The sequence below is a fragment of the Mustelus asterias genome, chromosome 16 (assembly GCF_964213995.1).
Source record: "Mustelus asterias chromosome 16, sMusAst1.hap1.1, whole genome shotgun sequence".
In the NCBI taxonomy this organism is placed as follows: Eukaryota; Metazoa; Chordata; class Chondrichthyes; order Carcharhiniformes; family Triakidae; genus Mustelus; species Mustelus asterias.
This window is the reverse complement of record NC_135816.1, coordinates 89,929,977-89,955,241: the sequence shown is the minus strand read 5'-3', so window position 1 is coordinate 89,955,241 and position 25,265 is coordinate 89,929,977. Positions and strand designations below refer to the sequence as shown.

The window sequence follows — 25,265 nt, the reverse complement described above, 5'->3', positions numbered from 1 at the left end:
GAATGAAAAAAATTACGTTCGATTGTGAAGAGCTAAATTGTTTTTATTTTGCAGCAGTTTTCGGATCTGGAGGAAAGAAGGGGAGGCTGATTTAAGCTACAGATTACTCATGTACGTATTGAACACCCTACAAAAATTGAATTCCTGAATTGTTTGTATAATTCCCTTTTCTACACAAACAACGTGTGCCGGAGTCAAAATAGCAGATTGGCTGTAACGATGCTGGTTGTAATTTAAAGAGTCACGTTTTGCCTCTGAACTCACGGTGCACTGAATGTGTAAGTAGGATAAATGCATGTCTGCTCTTGCGCTCATTTTGTGGAAGCGGCCGACCTTTGGGAGGATGTGAAAGCCATGGAGACGGATGATCCCATGGATGAAAGAAATAAAGGAAAATGAATTCAGAAACTGATGTTAAATTGAGAAAAAAGATCAAAAGTGGGCGAGAATTATCTTCGTTATTAATGAATATTTGCACATTATTTTTGTTATTGAAGCATATGCATTGAATATCGCTGATGAAGAAAACATTTCGACGTATATTAGAGCAGGATTATTTTATGTTGAGCTTCGTTAGAAGATGGAATAACTGACAGGAAACAGTGATTCGGGCAAAACTTATTTTAGGATTGGTAAATACAGTGCATAAATAAATGAAATTAAAAGGGAGCATAAGGCAACGGGAAGGTGACAGAACTAAATATAAAACTCTTTCAGGGAAGCGTCGGAGGTTTGGTGGCGGGGGGTAGGGGGAAACAAATATTTTCCTTCTGGACAGTATCAGTTCATGATTTTTCGATTCAATTCCAAATTTGCTGTAACTTTCTTCGCTCACTTTTCCAAGCAGTGCGGCATTGGATTGTTCTTTGCTACTCTGTCCAAACTGATCGTCATTCTCACGCTAGAAATGTTAAATAGATACAGTCCACATTTCCCTCCTTGTCATGTGAATTCTCCAGTTAGAGCAAACATTACAACTCGTCACGTTTCCTTTCATGTGTGACATAATCCTCTATTTTAATTCAGCACATCGCTTCAGTCAGCACTCTTGATATCTTCGCTCCTCCAGTTTCCCCCTTCATCTCTCTGATACGCTTACACTAATGCTCATCATGCTCTTCTGTTAACCGCTTTGTAATGAATTTATTCTTCAATACATTGCAGAGTATGTTGTCTTGCGGATTAACCGTGTTGGCAAAGAGAGGCTCCTGTTGGGTGATCCAAGTGTAGATTACCAGACCACAGGAGTTGTTGGGGCGCTTCCCTGTGCAACGTGCTTATGAAGCTCCAGATGCTACATCACCAGCCTAAACGGACCACTTCACTGTTCGAAGAACACTCCTCTGCTGCCCTTGATTATAAGTTATGGACCCGGGCATTTCAGGCATTCTTTGCAACGTTGCCCAGATGTGTTCGTCGGGGCTGTATTTTTCCTCGGACCAGCTGAAAAACGCCAGGATTTCCGGCTTCACCAAAAGAGTGCTCACATATTCTCTGTTGACAATAATGCATGCGTTCCCCGCAAATACAGGGCTGCGTATGGGCGGAGGAGTCTTCTTTCGCTTTATTCTGACAGTAGTCTTGGGGACACCATAATAAAATTCCCACCATCTCTGAAAGTGAACACAAAGCGCTAACATTCCTCTGTTTTGAAAATTAATCCACATTTTTCTACCCTATCAAAACTAGAACAGGAATGATGAACCTTCGTTACTTTTAATCGGATGCACTTTATTTGCATACCATAAATTTTGCACAGACTTGGGGCTGAAAGGAAACATAACTGCGATAACAAGATTGATATCAATGGCCTATTGAAGGACAATGGTGCGGTGACATCAGAACATTACCTAACTGATCTGTCGAATTGACCCCGTCACGAACAAGCATCGCAATTCAACACGTGGCTTACAATAAACCGAGTAACAAGGACAGTTCAAAACAATGAATGACAGGACTTTAAATGGCAATGTAATGTTAGGTAAATGTCCAAAATCAGAAAAAAATGTGGATCTTGGGAATCTGAAGTAAAAGCAAAAAATGCTGGAACTATCCAGAATCTGTGACAGAAATAGAGTTAGCTGTTCAGTTTGAGATGATTTTTCGATAACCTTTCAGGCCCAGATGAAGGTAAATGTTTACTTGGCAGGTCCTCGGCTGCCTGGAAAGAATGCCCAAGGGAATACATTTGAAATCGTTCTTCTTTCTGGCCACAAGTAACGATTTAGAACAAGTGCCTGTCGGACGGAATCCGTCAAACTGGATATTCAAATCAAATCTTGACTCGCAAATATTGTTTCTTAAATCTGCTTCTAGCGATATGACTTCAGTCTGAAGACGAGAATATGTCAATCACTCGATTCATCAAATATCTTTTCAATGTTTTTCCACAGCATTGAATTATAGCAATACAATTTGGAAATAAAAATGGATGCGATGAGAGAGTGAATAAGTGTGTGAGAGAGAGAGGGGGGAAGCTGAAAAGGAGAGTTATAGATGGATGAATGTGTCGAAAGCCATGGTGTAGAGTGGATACATCAATTGCACTGAGGTATCTGCCCTCTTCTCTCTCCACTGAGGGTGTGATTCTATGGCACTTGAGTCGTTCGTGGCCATGAGACGGTTGACAATTGATCTTGTTGATTTTGGTTCGAAAAATCTGTCCGCAAATATGATGTGTCATCTCCAGCAGGCAGGGCTCTATTGCAATTGTTCCATAGAGTTCAGGTCAGCCTGAACTCGTACCATGAGGCAGATGTCACCGACTCTGATTTTCCGACAACTAAGATATTACTGAAACAGGAAGCCATGGCCTGGGTCGCTGAGTGAAATGGTTTTGGAGACTTCCTGTCCAGGTGGAAGTCGTACACATTCTGCGGAGCATAAATGCTTTCCAGGAGCCGCTCAAAATCCTAATGTTGGTCTGAGTCAGCATTGGATAGGCCAGAGGGAAATCTCGTTCCTCAGCACTTACTGGGAATGTGACGTACCTGCGGGTTTTAAAGTTAAAGTTAAAGTTTATTTTATGAGTCACAAGTAAGAATTACATTAACACTGCAATGAAGTAACTGAGAGATTCCCGTACTCGCCACAGTCCGACGCCTGTTCGGGTCAATGCACCTAACCAGCACATCTTTCAAAATGTGAGAAGGAACCGGAGCGCCCGGAGGAAACCCACGCAGACACGGGTAGAACGTGCATGCTCCACACAGACAGTGACCCAAGCCGGGAAATGACCGCAGTCTCGTGTTATTACTAAATAATCGATTTCAGTAAAGGCTTTTTATTTGTTTGCGATCGCGATCAACTTTAAAACAATGTTTTCAATGGCTTCAGGGTCAGCTATACGAATAAATAAACTACAGTATTGAAAAACATGCACTTGAGTGTTAGTCGGTGATTCGATTGGAGTGTACCCCTCATTTGCAGGCTCTTCGACAAGTCCCAATGTTCTGCCTTGTCCTCCGTTCTATTGAGCTGTGTATCCCATCGGACTTTATCTCTTCCTGACACTTTCCGCTCCCGGAACCTCGGTTGAGCTCAGCATCTCAATGTATTTCCTCATAGTTACAAATGCTGTTTTACAATGTTGCTGGCAATAGGTTTCTCTATCATGTAAATGGTACCAACAGGGGGAGAGATTCCACAGTCCCTATTTTCTCTCTGGTAATTTCGTCAAACCGAAGGGAGTTTCTTCAGAGACAGCAGGAAAAAAGCTTTGGGGTGGATGTCCTGAAGATTACAAATCCTGACCAATAAGCGAGAGAAATGTGACCACGTGATTAATAACGCCTGGATTAAGAGATCTTAATATGAAACATGGGACACTCAAATTGGATATAACTTCATTTATATAGCGCCGACCTAAACACATTTCAAAAGGCTCAAAAACAGTTATTTTAAAAATATGAGAACCGTTCGTTTGCGGCACAAAATACAGCCCCAAGGACAATGCACAGCATCTCAGAATGTGTTCGCATTCAGTGTTTCTTGACCGTAAAACAGAAATATAGAATTTTGGATCAGGTGTGGCTCAATCGGCCCTGCAGGCCTGATCTAACAGCCTAATCTGTTTATGGTGTCAACTCGTCTTTCCTGACTCCCCCACCCGCCTCCCCCCCGCCACCGCCCTCCCCCCCACCACCCCCCCCCCCCCCCCCCCGCCCCGAAGCCGCCCATAAGCTTTGATTATTTTCCCTGTCAAAAACTCTAATTCTTCACTGATTGAGTTCAATACTCCGGCTTCCTCCTTCTTGACCATGAGAATACCACAGGCTGATTAGCTCCTCATTACCATTTATTCGTGAAATGTAACCCTGGTTCGAGATTCCCCCACAAATAGAATCTTCTAACTTCAGAAGTAATTGTCTCAGAGTCCTTGTGAATAATCTCCTTCATGGTGCCTTGAGCCTTCATGGTATTTGAGCGTGGCAGCAGGGCTGCAACCATTACGTAATTCGCCCAAAATCAAACTGCCAAAGTCCATAGAGTCATCAAGTCATAGAGGTTTACAGCAAGGAAACAGGCTCTCCGGCCCAACTTGTTTTCGTGCAAGTTTTATTTTAACCACTAACAATATCTACTCTTTGCAAGTTCGACTTTTCGAACAGCTTCTGTTAGTCAGTCCCGTTTTACTGCCTTCCCCTCCCTATCCTGGGAGCAAGTTAGCTGATTGTGAATATTTTGGAACTGCTTCAACACATTTCCCTTGCACCAAATCATATTCAGCCACCATTACGTGGAAGAATTTATTTTCCATTTACTCATGCATACTCCTCTGAATACGACTAATAAAGTGAGGTTATTAATTCTGTCGTCAATGTGAAAATCCAGTGTCACATCACAATAATCAGAAATGCCATTTCTGTAATTTTGTGCATAATTTGCAGATCTTATTTCCTCATTTAACACCGCACATACATGAGCAAGAGGCGCAGAATGTAGCTGTCAGGAGGTCGATATCAGAGAGCTAAGTCAAAGTTCCTGCTACAATTTGGAAATCAGTGTTGTTGGGCAGAAGATATTTGAAACAAAACAGCAAAGATCATGTTGCACAATAAGTAGTTATTTCAAGCTCTTAGCAATTCATGTCTCCTGCTTTTCTTTCGGGGAAAATGAACAGACTAAAGATCACTGAAGTAAAATGTCTCCAATGTTTTAATCTACTTTCGGTACAAAACTTGTTTCCTGCATCCTTCAGGATAATATTTTATGAAACTAATCAGAGTGAATTACTGCTAACTATAAGATGTTATATCTTGAATGTACTTTATGCATCTGACCATCTCACCATCCCCCAACCAGCAATTTCATTCTTCCTCTCCCTAGCTCCCTCTTTCCCTGTTTCAAGAGGGACTCGGCAAGAACAAAGAACAATACAGCACAGGAACAGGCCCTTCGGCCCTCCAGGCCCGCGTCACTCCCCGGTCCAAACTAGACCATTCTTTTGTATCCCTCCATTCCCACTCCGTTCATGTGGCTATCAAGATCAGTCTTAAACGTTCCCAGTGTGTCCGCCTCCACCACCTTGCCCGGTAGTGCATTCCATGCCCCCACCACCCTCTGTGTAAAATACGTCCTTCTGATATCCGTGTTATACCTCTCCCCTCACATTGAACCGATGACCCCTCGTGAACGTCACCACCGACCTGGGAAAAAGCTTCCCACCGTTCACCCTATCTATGCCTTTCATAATTTTATACACCTCTATTAGGTCACCCCTCATCCTCCATCTCTCCAGTGAGAACAACCCCAGTTTACCCAATCTCTCCTCATAACTAAGCCCTTCCATACGAGGCAACATCCTGGTAAACCTCCTCTGCACTCTCCCTAAAGCCTCCACGTCCTTCTGGTAGTGTGGCGACCAGAACTGGGCACAGCATTCCAAATGCGGCCGAACCAACGTTCTATACAACTGCAAAATCAGACCCCAACTTTTATACCCTGTGACATCACCTTCAAGGATCTGTGGACTTGCACACCCAGGCTCCTCTGCGTATCTACACCCTTTATGGTTCTGCCATTTATTGTATAGCTCCCCCCTACGTTAGTTCTACCAAAATGCATCACTTCGCATTTATCTGGATTGAACACCATCTGCCATTTCTTTGCACAAATTTCCAGCCTATTTATATCCTTCTGTAGCCTCTGACAATGTTCCTCACTATGTGCAAGTCCAGCCATTTTCGTGTCGTCCGCAAACTTACTGATCACCCCAATTACATCTTCTTCCAGGTTGTTTATATAAATCACAAACAGCAGACGTCCCAATACAGATCCCTGCAGAACAACACTCGTCACACGCATCCAGCCGGAAAAAGACCCTTCCACTACCACCCTCTGTCTTCTGTGACCAAGCCAGTTCTCCACCCATCTAGCAACCTCCCCCTTTATCCCATGAGATCCAAACTTTTGCACGAACCTACCATGAGGGACTTTGTCAAACGATTTACTAAAGTCCATATGGACAACATCCACGGTCCTTCCCTCGTCAACCATTGTAGTCACTTCTTCAAAAATCTCCACCAGGTTAGTGAGGCATGACCTCCCTCTCACAAAACCATGCTGACTATCGTTAATGAGTTTATTCATTTCTAAATGCGCATACATCCTATCTCTAAGAATCCTCTCCAACAACTTCCCTACCACGGACGTCAATCTCACCAGCCTATAATTTCCCAGGTTATCCTTCCTACCTTTCTTAAATAGCGGGACCACATTAGCTACTGTCCAATCCTCTGGGACCTCACCTGTGTCCAGTGACGAGATAAAGATTTGCGTCAGAGGACCAACGATTTCACCTCTCGTCACCCTGAGCAGCCTTGGATAGATTCCATCAGGCCCTGGGCATTTGCCAGTCTTTATATTCCCTAAAAAACCTAACACTTCCTCCCTAGTATTGGAGATTTTCTCTAACGGGTCAACACTCCCCTAAAAGACACTCCCAGTCAACACATCTCTCTCCTTTGTGAATACCGACGCAAAGTATTAATTTAGGATCTCCCCTACTTCTTTGGGTTCTAAGCATAATTCCTCATTTCTGGCCCTGAGAGGTCCGATTTTTTCCCTGACAACCCTTTTGTTCCTAACGTATGAATAAAATGCCTTGGGATTCTCCTTAATTCTGTCTGCCAAGGACATTTCGTGACCCCTTTTTGCCCTTCTAATTCCTCGTTTGAGTTCTTCCCTACTTTCTTTGTATTCCTCCAGAGCTCCCTCTGTTGTTATCTGCCTGGACCTAACGTACGCCTCTCTTTCCTTTTTGACCAATCCCTCAATTTTCCTGGTTATCCACGGTTCTCGAATCCTACCCTTCCTATCCTTCTTTTTTACAGGCACATGTCTATCCTGCAGCCCTAACAACTGTTCCTTAAAAGACTCCCACATGCCAGATGTGGATTTACCGTCAACCAGCCTCTCGCAATCAACAGCTGCCAATTTCTGCCTAATCCCACTAAAGTTAGCCTTCCCCCAATCCAACACCTTACCCTTGGGACACCACTTATCCTTTTCCATCACTATCCTAAAGTGAACAGAATTGTGGTCACTATTTGCCACATGTTCCCCTACCGAAACTTTGAAGACCTGACCGGGCTCATTCCCCAGTACTAGGTCCAGTATAGCCACCTCTCTAGTCGGGCTATCTTCATATTGTTCCAAAGAACCTTCCTGTATGCATTTTACAAATTCCTCCCCATTTAGACTCCCAGCCCTACGTGATTTCCAGTCTATACCAGGGAAATTGAAGACTCCCACGACAACAACCCTATTTTTCCTGCACCCATCCATTATCTCCTGACATATCCGTTCTTCCACTTCTCTTGTGCTGTTGGGAGGCCTGTAGTATACCACCAACACAGTGACTGCGCCCTTCCTGTTTCTGAGCTCCACCCACAGTGAATCATTACACGATCCCTCTGAATTGTCCTCCTTCTGCACCGCTGTAATATGCTCTCTAACTAATACTGCTACTCCCTCACCTCTTTTGGCCCCTCCTCTGTCTCGCCTAAAACACTTGTACCCCAGAATATTCAGTTGCCAATCCTGTCCCTCTTTCAACCAAGTCTCTGTTACCGCAACCACATCCAAATTCCTCGTAAGCATGGAGGCCCTAAGTTAGTCTGTCTTACCTGCTACGCTCCTTGCATTGAAGTAGATGCACTCCAGACCTCCAGGCCCAGTGAGGTCATCCTCCCCCAGAGTGCTCTTCTTTGCCAGCCTTGTCCTGACCCCAAGCTCGTCCCCAGCCTCTACACTTGTCGACATAATTTTTTGATCCCCACCCCCCTACCATATTAGTTTAAACACACCCGAACTGCACTAGCAAAACTCCCAGCCAGGATATTCGTGCTCTTCCAATTTAGTTGTGACCCGTCCTCTATTGAAAACTTCCCAGTGTACCAGGAATATGAAGCCCTCCCTCCTGGACCAGTCCTTTAGCCAAGGGTTCAATTGTACTATCTCCCTATTCCTAGCCTCACTGGCCCTAGGCATTGGGAGCAGCCCAGAGATTACCACCCTGGACGCCCTACTTTTTAGCCTATTTCCCAACTCCCTGAATTGCTCTCGTAGCATCCCCCTGCTCTTCCTATCTAGGTCATTTCCACCAATGTGTACAATCACATCCGTTTCTTTATCCTCCCCTTTTAATATGCCTCCTATCCGCTCAGAGACTTTACCTAATTTTAAAGCAGTACCACTTGTCCCGGACTCACACACAAGAGGAAACGCCCTTGCAATGTCCACCATGTAAATACCGTCAGGACCTTATATACTTAAAGCAAGTCACCACTCACTTTTCAAGCTCTATGGACACAGATCCAACCTTTCCTACTTAACCTCATTGGATAACCCGGTCCTTTTAGATATGAATCAAGTACATTTCTTCTGAACTTCGTGCACCATATTTGCATCTTTCTTTAAATAAGGAGACCAATAATGTGTACAATATTAGAGATATCGCCAAATCGCTGTGTAACTGAAACGTAACATCCTTACTTCTCATAATAAATCAGCCTTCTTGATATATTCACGAAAACATATTATATTTTCCAATGCATTGTGGATACATCAGTCTGTTCTTCTGCAGAGATGTGTGTGTGGAACTGTGCGTTATTTCTCGATCTATTTGCGTTTTCGGAGTATTGAAATATAGGAGAGAAATTCATTCGCAGAGGAAAGAAAACTTTTACAATAAAATCTAGTCCAGCTGAATCAAGGAAAGATGCTTTTAAATCAATGTGCTAGCAACAGTGGTACGAAATGAATTTGTGTTCATCACACAAAATCAGTATATCTAAATTACGTCTTCCCAGTTGAATTATATTTACAATGTTCGTTTACGGAGCTAGTAGCATCCCCAGTGGTTAGTATTCAGCGCTTTCACCGCTGCAGCCCGGGTTTGATTCCCAGTTGGGCAAGTATATTTCCAATCTTTGAGATCAATGTTTTGTTAAGCTCAGAGAAACTGTTTCCCCTGTCAGAAGAATGGGTTTGAAAATAATGGCTTACTGCCATTTATCCACAGTAAAAGTTCCAAGCAAGAGAAAAGTCCAGAAATACTTTACTTAAGAAGACTATTCATGCTTTATTTTAGACAAGGTGGAAATTTTCGCAAACTGGAGAATCAATTCATACACTTCACTGAAGGCAACAGGGGAAATCAGTGAAAGTTGGTCGCTTCTTTGTTGTTTCATGGAATTAAACTACTTGAGCTCAAAACAACGCCTATACATCAAATAAGTTTCTTCCACTCTGCATTGTCTATGTCCCTCATAATTTTGCACAGCTCGATGAGGTTCCCCCTCCTTCGTCTTCCCTCCTCCTCAGCCTCCTCGAAGGAAAACAACCTCTGCCTTTCCAGTTTCTGTTCATGGCTACCTTCAGTATATTCTTCAAACTTGCTATAGATCTGCAATGTTGATATCAACTTCCTCTCTGCACATATGCTGCCGGAGCTGCGGAGTGTTTCCCGTGCCTTCTGTTATTATTTCAGATTCCCAGCGTGAACATCATCTCACTTTTTAAACAGTAAAACAATCTCTGTGCGGGGACCGATATTAAATTAGAAATGGGAAGCAGCAGAGGATCAGTGAATCAGTGATTCAGAGAATCAGTGAATCTCACGGAATCCGAGGTATGCTATCTAGGCCCCACACTGTAGTTATGGAAACATATCGCAAGGTCTCACGCTACAGTTGTAAATATATCGCAAGATGACCCAAGACAGTTACCAAGATGGTTAACATTAAAAATAAGACAATATTGGTGCTGAGCCTGAAAGGAGATATTTCGTTAGGTGATGCAGCGGATTGTTTTGTTCATAGAATGATATTTTAAGGCGCATCTTAAAGAGGAGAGGTAGCAAGTGAAGTGGAGAGGTTTTGGGAGGGACTCCGGAATTTTAGACTAAATCAGCTAACAGCGCGTTTGTCAATGCTGCAGACATTAAGATCCGGAATGTACAAAATGGCAGCAGACCAGAAATCTGGAAGATTTGTTGGGCCGAAGGGGACGACACAAAATGAGAGGGGCGAAGTCATGGAGATATTTGAATGTAGGGATGAGGATTTGTTAATTGAAGTATTGACAAACCGGGAGCCAATGGACATCAGCAAACACGGGGCTGATTGGTGAACTTGAATTGCTTCAGATGAAGTTGCAGGCAAAATAATTTTGGATGAGCGCAATATGTAGATTGGAAGGTAGGAGGCCGGCCAGAGGAACACTGGAATAGTCAAGTCTCGAGAGAACAAATATACGGATGAGGGTTTCAGCAGCAGATGATCTGAGGCAGGCTCGGACTTGGATAATGTTTAGGATGTGGAAATTCGATCATATTTCTGAAAATATTCTGTCAGTCTGCCTAATATTATTTTGTTTAGTCAGAGATATTGTTGGTGAAATGGATGCAGTGGCATGCATTAGTGATTATTACGAGCCTGAAAAGGAGATATTTCGTTAGGTGATGCAGCGGATTGTTTTGTCCATAGAATGATATTTTAAGGCGCATTTTAAAGAGGAGAGGTAGCTCGTGAAGTGGAGACGTTTTGGGAGGGACTCCGGAATTTTAGACTAAATGAGCTTACAGCGCGTTTGTCCACTCAGTCTTTACTTTGCTCCACCTCCTCTTACATAGTATAAACTACATAAAGAACCTCTCCTTTTGTTACCTCTAAGAGGAGTCAGGCGGACTCAAAGAACAAAGAACAAAGAACAATACAGCACAGGAACAGGCCCTTCGGCCCTCCAAGCCCGCGCCGCTCCCCGGTCCAGGATTGAATCCTGAATCCAGGATCCCCGCCCAATTTTCCAGCCTATCTACATACCAATATCCTATCCACCGAGCTGTCCCTCACAGCTACGATGCTTTGTTCATTACAACCTACTAACTCACCCCCACCCCCCCATTCCAGACCATGTGATCTCCAGGGAGAGGCGAAAACCCAGAGTGAAAAACCCCAGGGCCAATATGGGGAAAAAAAAATCTGGGAAATTCCTCTCCGACCCCCTGAGGCGATCGAAACGAGTCCAGGAGATCACAATGGCCCTGATCGGAAAATGCTTCCCAAGCCTAGTCATTTCCACTTCCACGAACACCATATGAATTCCCTGCCCCCGAGACAGGTTCCCAACTATCCGCAGTCTCGCTCTGTACTGGCACCAGCAAGATGATCATAGAATGAAGCCTTGAAACGAGAAACCAGGAACAATTAGCCCGCGCCGCTCCCTGGTCCAAACTAGACCACTCTTTTGTATCCCTCCATTCCCACTCCGTTCATATAGCTGTCTAGATAAGTCTCAAACGTTCCCAGTGTGTCCGCCTCCACCACCTTGCCCGGCAACACATTCCAGGCCCCCACGACCCTCTGTGTGAAATATGTCCTTCTGATATCTGTGTTAAACCTCCCCCACTTCACCTTGAACCTATGACCCCTCGTGAACGTCACCACCGACCCGGGGAAAAGCTTCCCACCGTTCACCCTATCCATGCCTTTCATAATTTTATACACCTCTATTAAGTCTCCCCTCATCCTCCGTCTTTCCAAGGAGAACAACCCCAGTTTCCCCAATCTCTCCTCATAACCAAGCCCCTCCATACCAGGCAACATCCTGGTAAACCTCCTCTGTACTCTCTCCAAAGCCTCCACGTCCTTCTGGTAGTGTGGCGACCAGAACTGGACGCAGTATTCCAAATGCGGCCGAACCAACGTTCTATACATCTGCAACATCAGACCCCAACTTTTATACTCTATGCCCCGTCCTATAAAGGCAAGCATGCCATATGCCTTCTTCACCACCTTCTCCACCTCTGACGTCACCTTCAAAGATCTGTGGACTTGCACACCCAGGTCCCTCTGCGTCTCTACACCCTTTATGGTTCTGCCATTTATCGTGTAGCTCCTCCCTACATTATTCCCACCAAAATGCATCACTTCGCATTGATCAGGATTGAACTCCATCTGCCATTTCCTTGCCCAAATTTCCAGCCTATCTATATCCTTCTGTAGCCTCTGACTATGTTCCTCACTGTCTGCAAGTCCTGCCAGTTTTGTGTCGTCCGCAAACTTACTGATCACCCCAGTTACTCCTTCTTCCAGATCATTTATATAAATCACAAACAGCAGAGGTCCCAATACAGAGCCCTGCGGTACACCACTAGTCACAGGCCTCCAGCCGGAAAAAGACCCTTCCACTACCACCCTCTGTCTTCTATGACCAAGCCAGTTCTCCACCCATCTAGCCACCTCCCCCTTTATCCCATGGGATCCAACCTTTTTCACTAGCCTGCCATGAGGGACTTTGTCAAACGCTTTAGTAAAGTCCATATAGACAACATCCACGGCCCTTCCTTCGTCAACCATTTTGGTCACTTCTTCAAAAAACACCACCAGGTTAGTGAGGCATGACCTCCCTCTCACAAAACCATGTTGACTATCGTTAATGAGTTTATTCCTTTCTAAATGCGCATACATCCTATCTTTAAGAATCTTCTCCAACAACTTCCCCACCACGGACGTCAAGCTCACCGGCCTATAATTACCAGGGTTATCCTTCCTACCCTTCTTAAATAACGGGACCACATTGGCTATCCTCCAATCCTCTGGGACTTCACCTGTGTCCAGTGACGAGACAAAGATTTGCGTCAGAGGCCCAACGATTTCAACTCTCGTCTCCCTGAGCAGCCTTGGATAGATTCCATCAGGCCCTGGGGATTTGTCAGTCTTTATATTCTCTAACAAACCTAACACTTCCTCCTTTGTAATGGAGATTTTCTCCAACGGTTCAACACTCCCCTCCGAGACACTCCCAGTCAACACATCCCTCTCCTTTGTGAATACCGACACAAAGTATTCATTTAGGATCTCCCCTACCTCTTTGGGCTCCAAGCATAAGTCCCCACTTTTGTCCCTGAGAGGTCCGATTTTTTCCCTAACAACCCTTTTGTTCCTAACGTATAAAATGTCTTGGGATTCTCCTTAATCCTGTCTGCCAAGAACATTTCGTGACCCCTTTTTGCTCTTCTAATTCCCCGTTTGAGTATTTTCCTACTTTCATTGTACTCCTCCAGAGCTCCCTCCGTTTTTAGCTGCTTGGACCTAACATACGCCTCTCTTTTCCTTTTGACTCGAAAAGATCATTCTTTTTTTTCTCTCCACAGCTGCTTCAGTGCTGCTGATTTGTTCAGCAATTTCTGTATTATCTGCTGTTATCTAGACAGACGTTTTCCGCAACTCAGTCAGGGCACCAACCAGTAGTTGAAATTTCTCATCAAAATGGAAGTAAAATAATCTCTATTGCTGCACTCAAATCCTCTTGCCATGAAGGCCAACATATGCCTTCTCTACTGCCTGCCATACCTGCACACTTACTTTCAGCGACTTATGCACGAAGATACCAAGGTCTTGTTGAGTATCCACCTCTCTCAATTTGCACCATTCAAGTATTAATCTGTCTTCCTATTATTGCTACCGAAATGGATAACCTCATATGTATTATCCACATTATGGTGCATCTGCCATGCACATGTCCAGACACAAAGCCTATCCAAATCATGCTGAAGCATCTCTGCATCCTCCTCACAGCTCACCCTCTCAACCAAGTTTGTCGCAACTGTAAATTTGGAGATAATACATTTATTTCTCTCTTTCAAATCATTAATACATAATGTGAAAAGTTGGGATCCTAGCACAGATCGCTGCAGTTCCCCACCAGTTACTGCCTGCCAAATCAGAAAAAGACCTATTTCTGCCAAGTCCAGCAAATAGGATTTCAACTTGGAGCGCGGGTACTTTAAGGAGAGGGAAAGAAAATTAGGCACAAGTATCCATAGAAAGAGAGCAGCAATGTTTCTAAATTGAAATGTTTACACTACCATATGCACTCCGAGTCCCCGCAGTGACTCCAACTGTCTCTTTCTATTTTGACTGAACTGTTTGTCCCACAGCCTGAAAAGAATAAACAGGAAATAAATAGATTGAAGAGCAGTGTAAAATACAGGGAGATGGAAACGAATATTTTAAAAAGACAAATAATAACCATAACTGCGACTGAATCCATTTCCTATTTTGAATATTAAATTAAAAATTAACACAAACATTCACATGATTCGCTGCAGGTGACTGCAGGCCTCAATGAGGCGATGGAGAGCTGGGACAGATTGATCTGGTACGAAGTCTCACAACACCAGGTTAAAGAAAACCAGGGAATTCAGTGCAAAGCAGAAAGAGGTGATTTTTGTATTTTTTTAACCTGGTGTTGTGAGACTTCTTACTGTATTTACCCCAGTCCAACGCCGGCATCTACACATCACAGATTGATCTATAAGCGAGTTTGATTGCAGGTTCAGAAACATCAGCCTGTGGCTGGTACTGAGAGTAGAGGTGAGATCCTCACTACAAGAATCAGTAAGGTCCTTCTTTCCAAGGCTGGAGACCAGAAAGAGAAATGACAGTAACAGAGTAAATAAGAGTCATAAGAGTAAATGCACAATGATTATTCATACACAATCACAGTGTCAGATATCCAGAGATTATAAACATAACTGCAACGGGTCTGGTACTTACTCCAGTTCCTGTATTTTACAGTCTGGATTCCTCAGAGAAGCAGACAGCTGTTTCACTCCTGAATATCCCAGTTTATTATAGCCCAGGATCAGAGCCGTCAGTGACTGGTTTGCATTGAGAGCGGAGGTGAGATCCATGATAAAATAATCTGTGATAGCGTTATTATCCAGACTGAGGATCAGAGGGAGATAAGCTACAGGAATCAGGGTAAATCCCCAGTGTTTTAAGAACAGAATCAACAACAGATCATTCAGTTCCACAGAAGGCAAAAATATGATTAATGTTGCAAATCTGAAATATAAATAAAACTGGAAAAACACAGCCAATACCTGTGAAGAGAGAAACAGTCAATGTATCAGTTAAATGAGCTTACATTAGAATTGGGAAGGTGGCAGGTGAAGCAACCATTTGAGGGAAAGAGGCACGGAGAGGCCAGGAAAGAATGAGGTGATTAAATGAGAAAAGGAATGATGCTGCAAGACAAAAGCACAGGACCCCATGTCAGTGAGCTTTGCGTATGAGCAGTGGCAGAGACCTCATCCTGAATGAGACACAGCCAGAGTGTGGGTATTGGGGATTTGGAACACAGTGGGAATTCAGTGCGAAGCGGAAAGAGGTACTTTTTGTGTTTTTTTTTGTTCTGCTGCAGGAGTGTTGGCCACAAGAGAGAGAGAGAGAGAGAGCGGACTGGTGAGAAGTGGGTAAGGTTGGGTATGTATTGACTACATTTATCACTTATTGTTCGTAAGATCTTTAGTGGTTTATAATTTCAAGGGGCTATATTCTGTTGTAACAAGGATCAGGGAAGGAGGGCCCGAGAGAAATACATATTTGTTTTGGTATGAAGCATCTTTCAAATATTTAATTTAAAAGAGTAAGTCATGATGGCATGGACACTTAAAGCCATGGTGTGCTCCTCATGTTGCATATGGGGAGCCAAGATCATTTTCAGTTCCTGGGACAAGCAAGTGTGCAGGAAGCATCTCCAGCAGCAGTTCATGGAAGCCTGGGTTCTGGAGCAGAAGTGGCCGCTGGGTACACTCGAGCATCCACGAGTCAGAGAATAGCACATCTAGAGAGTTGGTCACACCACAGGCAGAGACTCCCCAGGTAGGAAGTGAATGGTTGATTACCAAGCAGAGCAAGAGGCCGAGGCAGGAAGTGCAGGAACCTCCTGTGGTCATTGCCTTCTTTTGCATACAGTTGTAGGGGGGGGGGGCGGGGGCGGCGCGGCGGAGGGTTGCCCCTTAGGGGATAGCAGCAGCAAAATTCATTGCACTATGGTTGGCTCTGCTGAACAGGGGAAGAGTAAAAAGTGTGGAAATGCAATAGTTATAGGTGGTTCAAGGGGAATAGATACGCGTTTCTATAGCCACCAACGAGACTCCAGAATGGTGTGTTGCCTCCCTTGTATTTCTCGGTTGTACGAAATTCTGCAGGGGGAGGGTGCACAACCAGTGGCCGTGGTGCATATCGGTACAAACAACATAGTTAAAAATAGGGATGAGGCCCTCAGAGCAGAATATCGGGAGTTACAACGTAAGTTGAAAAGAAGGACCTCAAGGTTAATGAGGCCAGGAATACGTTAAGAGACTCGTGCCAGTCAGGGTTGAAATAACAGGATATATCGGATAAAGAGTTAGTAAAACAGATGGTGTGAGCAGGAGGATTTCAGATTCCTGGGGAAATGAGATCGGCTTTTGGCGGGGCGGGGTGTGGGAGTAGAACAAATTGGACAGATTATACCGGGACAGGACCGGGACTGATTTCCTCAGGGGAGTATTTGCTAAATTGGTTAAGGAGGGTTTAAACTATACTGGCAGGGCAATGGGAACTGTGATGTTAGAGTAACTTTAAGAAGTGTGTTTTTTTAATTTCATGTTTCTGCAGTTGTAAGCAGGCTTTTTGGTGTCATTGTCGCCAGGTTGTCTGTTAGACGTCTTTTTATTGCTATTTCAATGGGGCTTTGATTATTTTTACTCCGGGCCTCAGATACTTTCTGGGATCTTTTATGACTCATCGTTTTGATGCAGAAGATCGACTGACAAATCAAAATCAGGTGGTTCCTCCCCAGAAGAATTAAAGGACTTACTTTCAGTTTTGGTCTTAGAGACAGAAGCTGCCCTGGTTGTCAAGGGGCAGGCAGTTTTCTGTCTCTCTCCCTGGTGTTCTAGATTCTGCTGGCTCGTTGCAAGAAGGTCTTAGGGGATTCCTGGACTGGAAGATCTGCTATTGGTAGTTGGGTTGCCGAGAGTCTGTCCCTCTCCCTGGTGTGTTGGGAAGCTGTTCTGACTTCAAGCTGGTCTGGGATGCTGGACGTTACAACGCTGGGAAGTCAGAGTTGCAATTTTTCAACCAAACGAGTAAGTTCCGAGCATCACGTGAGCTTTCATATTTGCTGTGCTAAATCTGTGGCAAGGATTTTGTATGAGGAAGTTTGTTTCATTGGGACATTTCGTATGCTTGCTAAGGTTTTATACAATATCATGGTTGATTTTCTTTCTTGTTTGTAAGTGGCAAAAGTTAGTGCGAATTTTCTTTCTATACACGTAAACTGTATTGTTCAATAAACATTGCTTGATAATAGCGCCCTAGTAGGTCAGTCGAATTATACCTGAAGTGACGCATTTCATGCTCAACCTAGCCAAGTTCAAAGTGCAAGATTTATGTTCCAGACGGACTTCATGAAACACTTTGTAGTTTCTGATGCAAATTATAACAGGCACCTGTGCAAAGAGTCAGAGGAGGCGGAATCAAGGATAAGAATAAAATGCAGGAAGGGGAATAACAAAAGTGACAGGTACAAACACGGAAAAAGTGATAAATCGTTTGAACGGGACAAAGCTTTAAGGTTTTGTGCCTGATCAAACAGAGCATTCGCAAAAAGTGAACGAATTACTTGTGCAAACAGATGTAAATGAGTATGATACAGCTGAGATTATGGAAATATGATGAAGGGTGAGCAGAGATAGGAATTGACCTTCCAGGGATATTCAGTATTTACTAAGGACAGACAAAAATAAAAAGGTGCTGGAGTTGCATTACTGATTAAAGAGGAATATAACACCATTGTGAGGAATGATATTAGCTCTGATGATGTGGAATCTGTACGGCTCCAGCTGAGAAATACTAAGGGGCAAAAAACATTAGTGGGGATTGTATCTAAACCCCCATACTGTCGTGTCGATCTCAGACATGGCATGCTACGATTCAGAGGTTAATCCCCTTTTGAGAGGCCACCCGAAGAGGAATACCTCGCTTTGTAATCTGTTAGAAGTGGTTGGGAAGGTGTCAACTGTTCTTCATTAGAGGTTCATTAACTAAAATACTCGACATTCGCTTTGAGTGAACAATTAACAAGTTATTTGTTTAATCAACCAGGAACTTTATCTAAACAAGTAACATACAGATTAAGATGAGATACTCCTGGAATGTTGTTCAAATAAATACAAGGTCTATTCATTACTAAAAAACATAATAACAGAATTTAGTCACTCAAAAAAATATATAACCAGGTTTTGTGGCTTTGGAAAACCTTGGAGTTCTTCTTTCGATTCTGCTGTCTGTAAGTTATTTCTGACCTGGTACCCTTCGTTAGATAGATGGAGAGTTCTCCTAAGAGACATTTTTAAGCTGGCAGGGAGCGGCTCTTTCCTCCTTAGGTTTTGAGAGGTGGCAGCCCTTCAGTTGAAATACTGTAGGCAGGCTGTTGAGTTCCTCTTTATAATTGTGCTGACTTATCAATTTTCCTACACCAGGATTGGTCTGGTGTTATCAAAAGCAGCAAATTCAGAATCTGGAACAATTTCTACAGTTTGGCGAATAGCTGATGTAACCCCACTATTTATAAAGGGAACTAGAGAGAAAGCAGGGGATTATAGACCAGTCAGCCAGACATCGGGAATGTGGGACTTTCTACTTATTCACAGATCCCTGAAGTCAGCAGAGCATGTGAATAGGATGGTTGTAAGAAGGCAGAAACCATATGGGACACTTGCTTTTATCAGTTATGCCATTGACTATAAGAGCAATGAGGTAATCTTGGAGTTGTACAGAGCATTGGTTAGGTCACAGTTGGAGTATTGTGCATTTCTGATCACTTCACTATTGGAAGGATGTGGTAGCACTAGACGGGTACAAAGGAGGTTCACCAGGATGTTGTCTGAGATGGAGAATTTGAGCTATAAGGATAGAATAGACAGGCTTGAGTTGTTTCCTTTCTACCAGAGAAGGCTGAGGAGGGACATGATGGAGGTGTATAAAATTATGAGAGGTATTTAAAAGGTGCATAAGGAACAGCTGTTCCCCTTGACTGAGGAGCCAATCATGAGGGGTCACAGTTTTAGGTTAAAGGCCAGGAGATCCAGAGGGGATTTGAGGGAATGCATTGCTTGCAAAGGTAGTGGAGGATGGAAACATTCCAACCTTTAAAACATATTTGGCTGAGCACTTGAAATATCGTAACATTCAAGGGTATGGGTCAAATGCAGAAAAATGGGATTATTGCACATTTTGTGGTATTTATTGTCGGTGCAGAATTCATGGGCTGAAGGATCTTTTCTGCGCGGTATCACTGCAGAGGTTATTATTCTATTTATAGGTATTAGCAATTAATACAAGAGATAAGTGAACACAAGTTAGGAGTTAGATATTGGAAATTTGAAAATTGCAACAGATATAAGGTGGGCTCATATAGAATTAATTCAGCAGAATAAATAAAGTGAAGGAAGTGAACAGAATGATTAATGGACATCAGAAAGCCCACATCACTAACATAGGACGAACGTGTGAAAGAAAGCTACTTGAATGCACCTGCCTCAGCAACAGATGTTGGGCCTGTCAGATGCATCACTGTTTGTGCAGTTTGCAGGTGCAGCAGGTGATCAAGAAGGCAAATGGAATGTTGGCATTTATCGCAAAGGGGATGGAGTATAAAATCAGGGAGGTCTTGCTGCAATTGTACAAGGTACTGGTGAGGCCGCAACTAGAGTACTGTGTGCAATTGTGGTCCCCTTATTTGCGGAACGATGTATTGGCCTTGGAGGGAGTACAGAGAAGGTTCACCAGGTTGATACCTGCGATGAGGGAGTTAGCTTATGAGGAGAGATTGAGTAGATTGGGCCTGTACTCGTTGTAGTTTAGAAGGCCGAGGGGAGATCTTATACAGACATATAAGATAATGAAGGGGCTAGACGAGGTAGAGGTAGAGAGATTCTTTCCACTTAGAAAGGAAACAAGAACTAGAGGACACAGCCTCAAAATAAAGAGGTGTCAGTTTAGAACAGAGTTGAGGAGGAACTTCTTCTCTCAGAGGGTAGTGAATCTCTGGAATTTTCTGCCCATTGAAGCAGTGGAGGCTATCTTGTTAAATATGTCTAAGTCACAGGTGGATAGATTTCTGATCAATAAGGGAATTAAGGGTTATGGGGAGCGGGTGGGTAAGTGGAACTAAACCACTATCAGATCAGCCATGATCTTATTGAATGGTGGGGCAGGCTCGAGGGGCTAGATGGCCTACTCCTGCTCCTATTTTTTATGTCCTTATCTTCTTATGTGTGGTTAAATGGGTGGGAGACTTAGGAATATTTCCTTTCGTGCAGGCAATTTAAATTACTTTTGGTGGGGTGAGGGGGGAGTGCGAAGATAAATCATTCACTTTTACCCTGCCCACAAGTACCCAGGAGCAAGATCCACAGTCTTCCTCATCAAGTCAATCATACTGACTAAAGGGGTGTCTGAAACCCCAGGCAGGCACAGACCAGCTGATTTCAGCTTCCGGCTTCCAGGGCATGAACATCAGTCGGAGTTTCTGAGAGGCCTAGATAGAGTGGACGTGGAGAGGATGTTTCCACTAGTGGGGGAAACTGGATCTCGAGGGCACAATCTCAGAGTGAAGGGACGCTCCTTTAAAACTGAGATGAGGAGGAATTTCTTCAGTCAGAGGATGGTGAATCTGTGGAACTCATTGTCATAGAGGGCTGTAGAGGCTGAATGTCTTTAAGACAGAGATAGATGGGTCTTGGTCAATAAGGGCATGCAGGGTTACGGGTAGAAGGCAGGAGAATCAGGATGAGAATCATATCAGAAAAGGTTGAATGGTGAAGTAGACTGGATGGGCCGAATGGCCTAATTCTGCTCCTGTATTTATGGTCTTCCAACTCCTCATTGTTCCCCAGTGGTTCCTACTGAGTGATGCTGCCTATGGTTGAATAGCATGCACTTGTTAGATGTGATGACTCACGTGAATATGGTGATTAAAGGCTGTGGCAGAGTGCGCTCAGGGACTGTGAATCACCACCCCGACCCCGGCCAGCAACAGCACTTTCAGTCAGCAGGGCGCAAGAAAAGGGAAAGCTCAGTGTCGACCTACAAACACAATCCATTCCAGTCTGGCTTGCTTTTACATCGGTTGGCCCACTCTCTGTTATGACATTGACGAGAGAACTATAATGCATGTTTATTTTTAGTACTGATGTTATTCCTCAAGTGGGAATAAATCTTGTGTTGAGATTTGACATGTGGTGTGCTCCAGCAGATGAATAAGTCCTGTGATGAAAAAACGTTGGGCCCTGTGTTTGTTTAAAATTAGCTTTTGATGACTGTGGTCTCTGTGAGATGTAATCCATCATCGAGCAAAGAGTTTATTGTCTTGCAGTTAAATAACTCACTGCAGTATTTAACTGTTAATTGTGGCATGGGGGCAAAAAGAACCCACAAGCGAGCCTGAACTCCATAAATATTTGATGTTCCTTTTGATGTGATTTTTTTATTATTATTTGAAAAGTCATGGTGTTACTGAAAACAAAATTCCTGTATGTTAACTGGAGCCAGAGTGGGAATAGCCAAAACGCTCAGTCCAACTTTGTGTAAAACCAGATAGTTCATTTCTTTAATCAAGTATCTTTTTAAATACTTTGAAGCTGGGTTTTGAGACCTATTCAGAATTCCTGGCACAACTGGGAGGGTGGGCAATGCTGGAAAGATTGCTGCAGGGTTGATTCCTCGTAGGCAGCATGGTAGCATAGTGGTTAGCAATGCTGCCTGACAGTGCCAGGGACCTGGGTTCAATTTCGACCTTGGGTGACTGTTTGGAGTTTTCACTTTCTCCTGTATCTGTTTGCGTTTCCTCTGGGTGCTCCGATTTCTTTCCGCAGTTCAATAATGTGCAGGTTAGGTTGATTGGCTAAATTACTCTGAGTGTCAGGGCGATTTGTAGGGTAGATAAGTGGGGATACGGCAATAATGGCTCGCTGGGATTGTGGTCGATAAATACTCGATGGATGGCTTCCTTCTGCACTGAAGGAGTCTATGACTTAATATAAATTTTAAATATTGGAAAGTTGAAAATTGCAACAGATATAAGCTGGGCTCATATAGAATTAATTCAGCAGAATAAATAAACATTGAAGGAAGTGAACCGAATGATTAATGGACATCAGAAAGCCCACATCACTAACATAGGAAGAATGTGTGAAAGAAAGCTACTTGATGCAACAATGTTATTTGAGATGAAGAATGAATAATCAAGATAAGTTACTACCTGGAATCAAATTGAAAAATTTAATTTCTGTTTCAAAGATTTTATTATGTTATAGAAGTCAGCTTCACAGCAGAGAAACTTCGTAAATTGTTAACTACAAAATGACAATTCACGCCCCGAGAGTCTGATAGTGATATGGATTTTCGGATATATTTCGAGACAGTGCTACAAGGATAAAATTGTATTAAGTTAATTGATACAAGGGCAACTAAATCACTAACAGAGCTGAATTTACCAACTATTGATCAAACAATAGAAAAACATGGAGTTACTGGAGGAGTTAAAGCTCAGCATACCAACAATGTTAAGAAAAGAAAAAAAAGTTCAAATCTGAATATGTTAAAATAGAGAAAGAAGCATTCTGGGGTTAGAGTTACTGTCTAGTTAGGGCTGATAATTGATACCAGAGCAGGAAATATCAAATAGCACCACACATACAAAAAGAATAAATAGGGAAAGAAGAAAGGTTGCTGTATTTCTAGGTTAGCAGCATTTCAAAGAGATTGGGAAAAGTGGTCACTCTGGGGAAAAAATTGGCTGCAAAATATCTTCGAATTTGGGCTCGAAATAAACAAGATTATGGAAGTTTAAATGTCCCACCAGAAAAGATTCAGGGAGAAGTTCTGCCTATTAGATGCATTTTAACAGAGTTTGTAAGACAGGAACTGGCGACAAAGACATCCTCTCCTAATTCCCTTGAATAGCCTGTTAAGAAGGCAGAAAAATGCCAGATGGGAACATCCCATTGCAGATAAGATAGCCAGCATTTTGAATACAATTGGAATAGATCTGATGATATTTACTGTATTGGATGTTGCTAATGGATTTTGTTCCATCCCGATAACAAAGGCGCCACAATTCAAATTTGCCTTCACAGTAGGAAATCTACTGATACGTTCTACTGATATACCTGGACTTGTTTGGCACACGGATCCCACAACAACCCAGCCATTTTCCACAAACCCAACCCATTGAATGTATAGGTACAACTATTTTACAGTATGTAGATGACATCTTAATTGCCTCAAACATTTACATGACACAATATTCTGTTACAGTAATGCAGGCAATACAAGACGCAGGTCTTAAGTTAAATCACTACAAAAGCTCAAGAAGGAAATAATAAAGCAGATAATGCAGCAAAAAGCTTGCGAGAACAGAAATTAGAAGAAATACAAACAACAGACAGAGCAATGATACAAACCAAGGACAACACTGACATCGATGTAAATAAGTACAGGAACGAACTTTAGAATAACAGAAAGAGAGATAGAGGAATTTAGGAGGCCAAAAAGAAGGGGATGGCATATGGAAGAAAGATAAGAAAATAATATGACCAAGCTGTTTAAGAACTGTTTGTGGTGGAAGGGTATGGATAAAATGATAGCCAAATTCTGTCAGAGATGTATAGAATGCGCCCAAATAGAACCAAGACGTCATTGCAAAATACAAATGGGCAATCAACCAAGACTTAAAGGACCATGAGAGAATTTGCAGATGTATTTTGCATGACCATTACCCAGAATCAGAAGGAAAACTTGTTGCCTGGTAATTATTAATTAATTTACAAGATGGGTAGAAGCATTTCCATGTAAAGATGCTACCGAAAATATTGTAGCTTTGATTGTAGCTAATGAAATCATACCTCGATGGGGAATGCTACTTGAACTAGATTCAGATCAAGGAACGCATTTTACTGGAAGAGTATTGCGGGAAGTTTGAAAAATGTTGGGGATTAGACAAAGATTCCACATACCTGATCATCCGCAAAGTTCAGGAATGGTCGAATGAATGAACAGAACATTGAAAAACAGTTAAGCCAAAGGTATCTTAAATGAAGGAAACAATTGGGTACAGGCCTTTCCTGCAATATTGTTGAGACAAAGAGACACCCTATCTCAGAGAACAGATCGATCTCTGATCTGATGCAATCTGAGGCAAAGCAATGCACCTCCCAGAGGCTATTATAGTGGGGGGGCGGTGGGGGGGGGGGGGTTGACTTGGAAAAGAAGCAGTGTTTCAGTGAATGAAGGAACTGATAACTCGATTACATACTTTAAAGAAACAAGTTATTACTCAACAACAACATAGAGATTAGATGAAATTGGCAGAAGGAGACACCTCAAAATTAACAACAGAGGAGATAGGGTTATGGTAGAACTCATGACAGAAAAGAAAGGGTTAAGTACCAAATGGGAGCAGCCATATGAAGCGATAATTGCAGGAGAAACATGTGTGCTGATTGATGAAAAATTTGGTTCCAGATGGAGACATTGGGCGCACTTGAAATCTTACCCTGATGATTAAATAATACTGATTGATTGATGATATCAGAACTCAGTAGATTTTGCATGAAAATAAGTAAACTACAAGTTATCATTAACAGAATTTGTTAGAATTAATTTAACACTATAATAGATTATATGTGATGAACGAATAATATAGATTATTAAGGAGATAGACAGAACAAAGGATATAGGTGAACACAAGGTAGGAGGTAGAGATATACAATACTAATGGTAATAACCAACAGAAGGATACTTAGCAGCTAAAATCTTATACTGAAACATTTAAAATGAAATGGATTTATATTCAATATATGTTTTTACATACAAATAACTTTTAAATTATAATATTGAACATATATATGTCAAAACAAG

The 25,265-nt window shown here is 42.8% G+C and overlaps 1 pseudogene; it reads right to left on the bottom strand.

Annotated features, from left to right (window-relative positions):
* Positions 1 to 1,307: 1,307 nt before the first annotated feature.
* LOC144505390 (beta-1,3-galactosyl-O-glycosyl-glycoprotein beta-1,6-N-acetylglucosaminyltransferase 3-like) lies at positions 1,308 to 17,693 on the bottom strand (annotated as a pseudogene).
* Between the last annotated feature and the right edge of the window lie 7,572 nt (positions 17,694 to 25,265).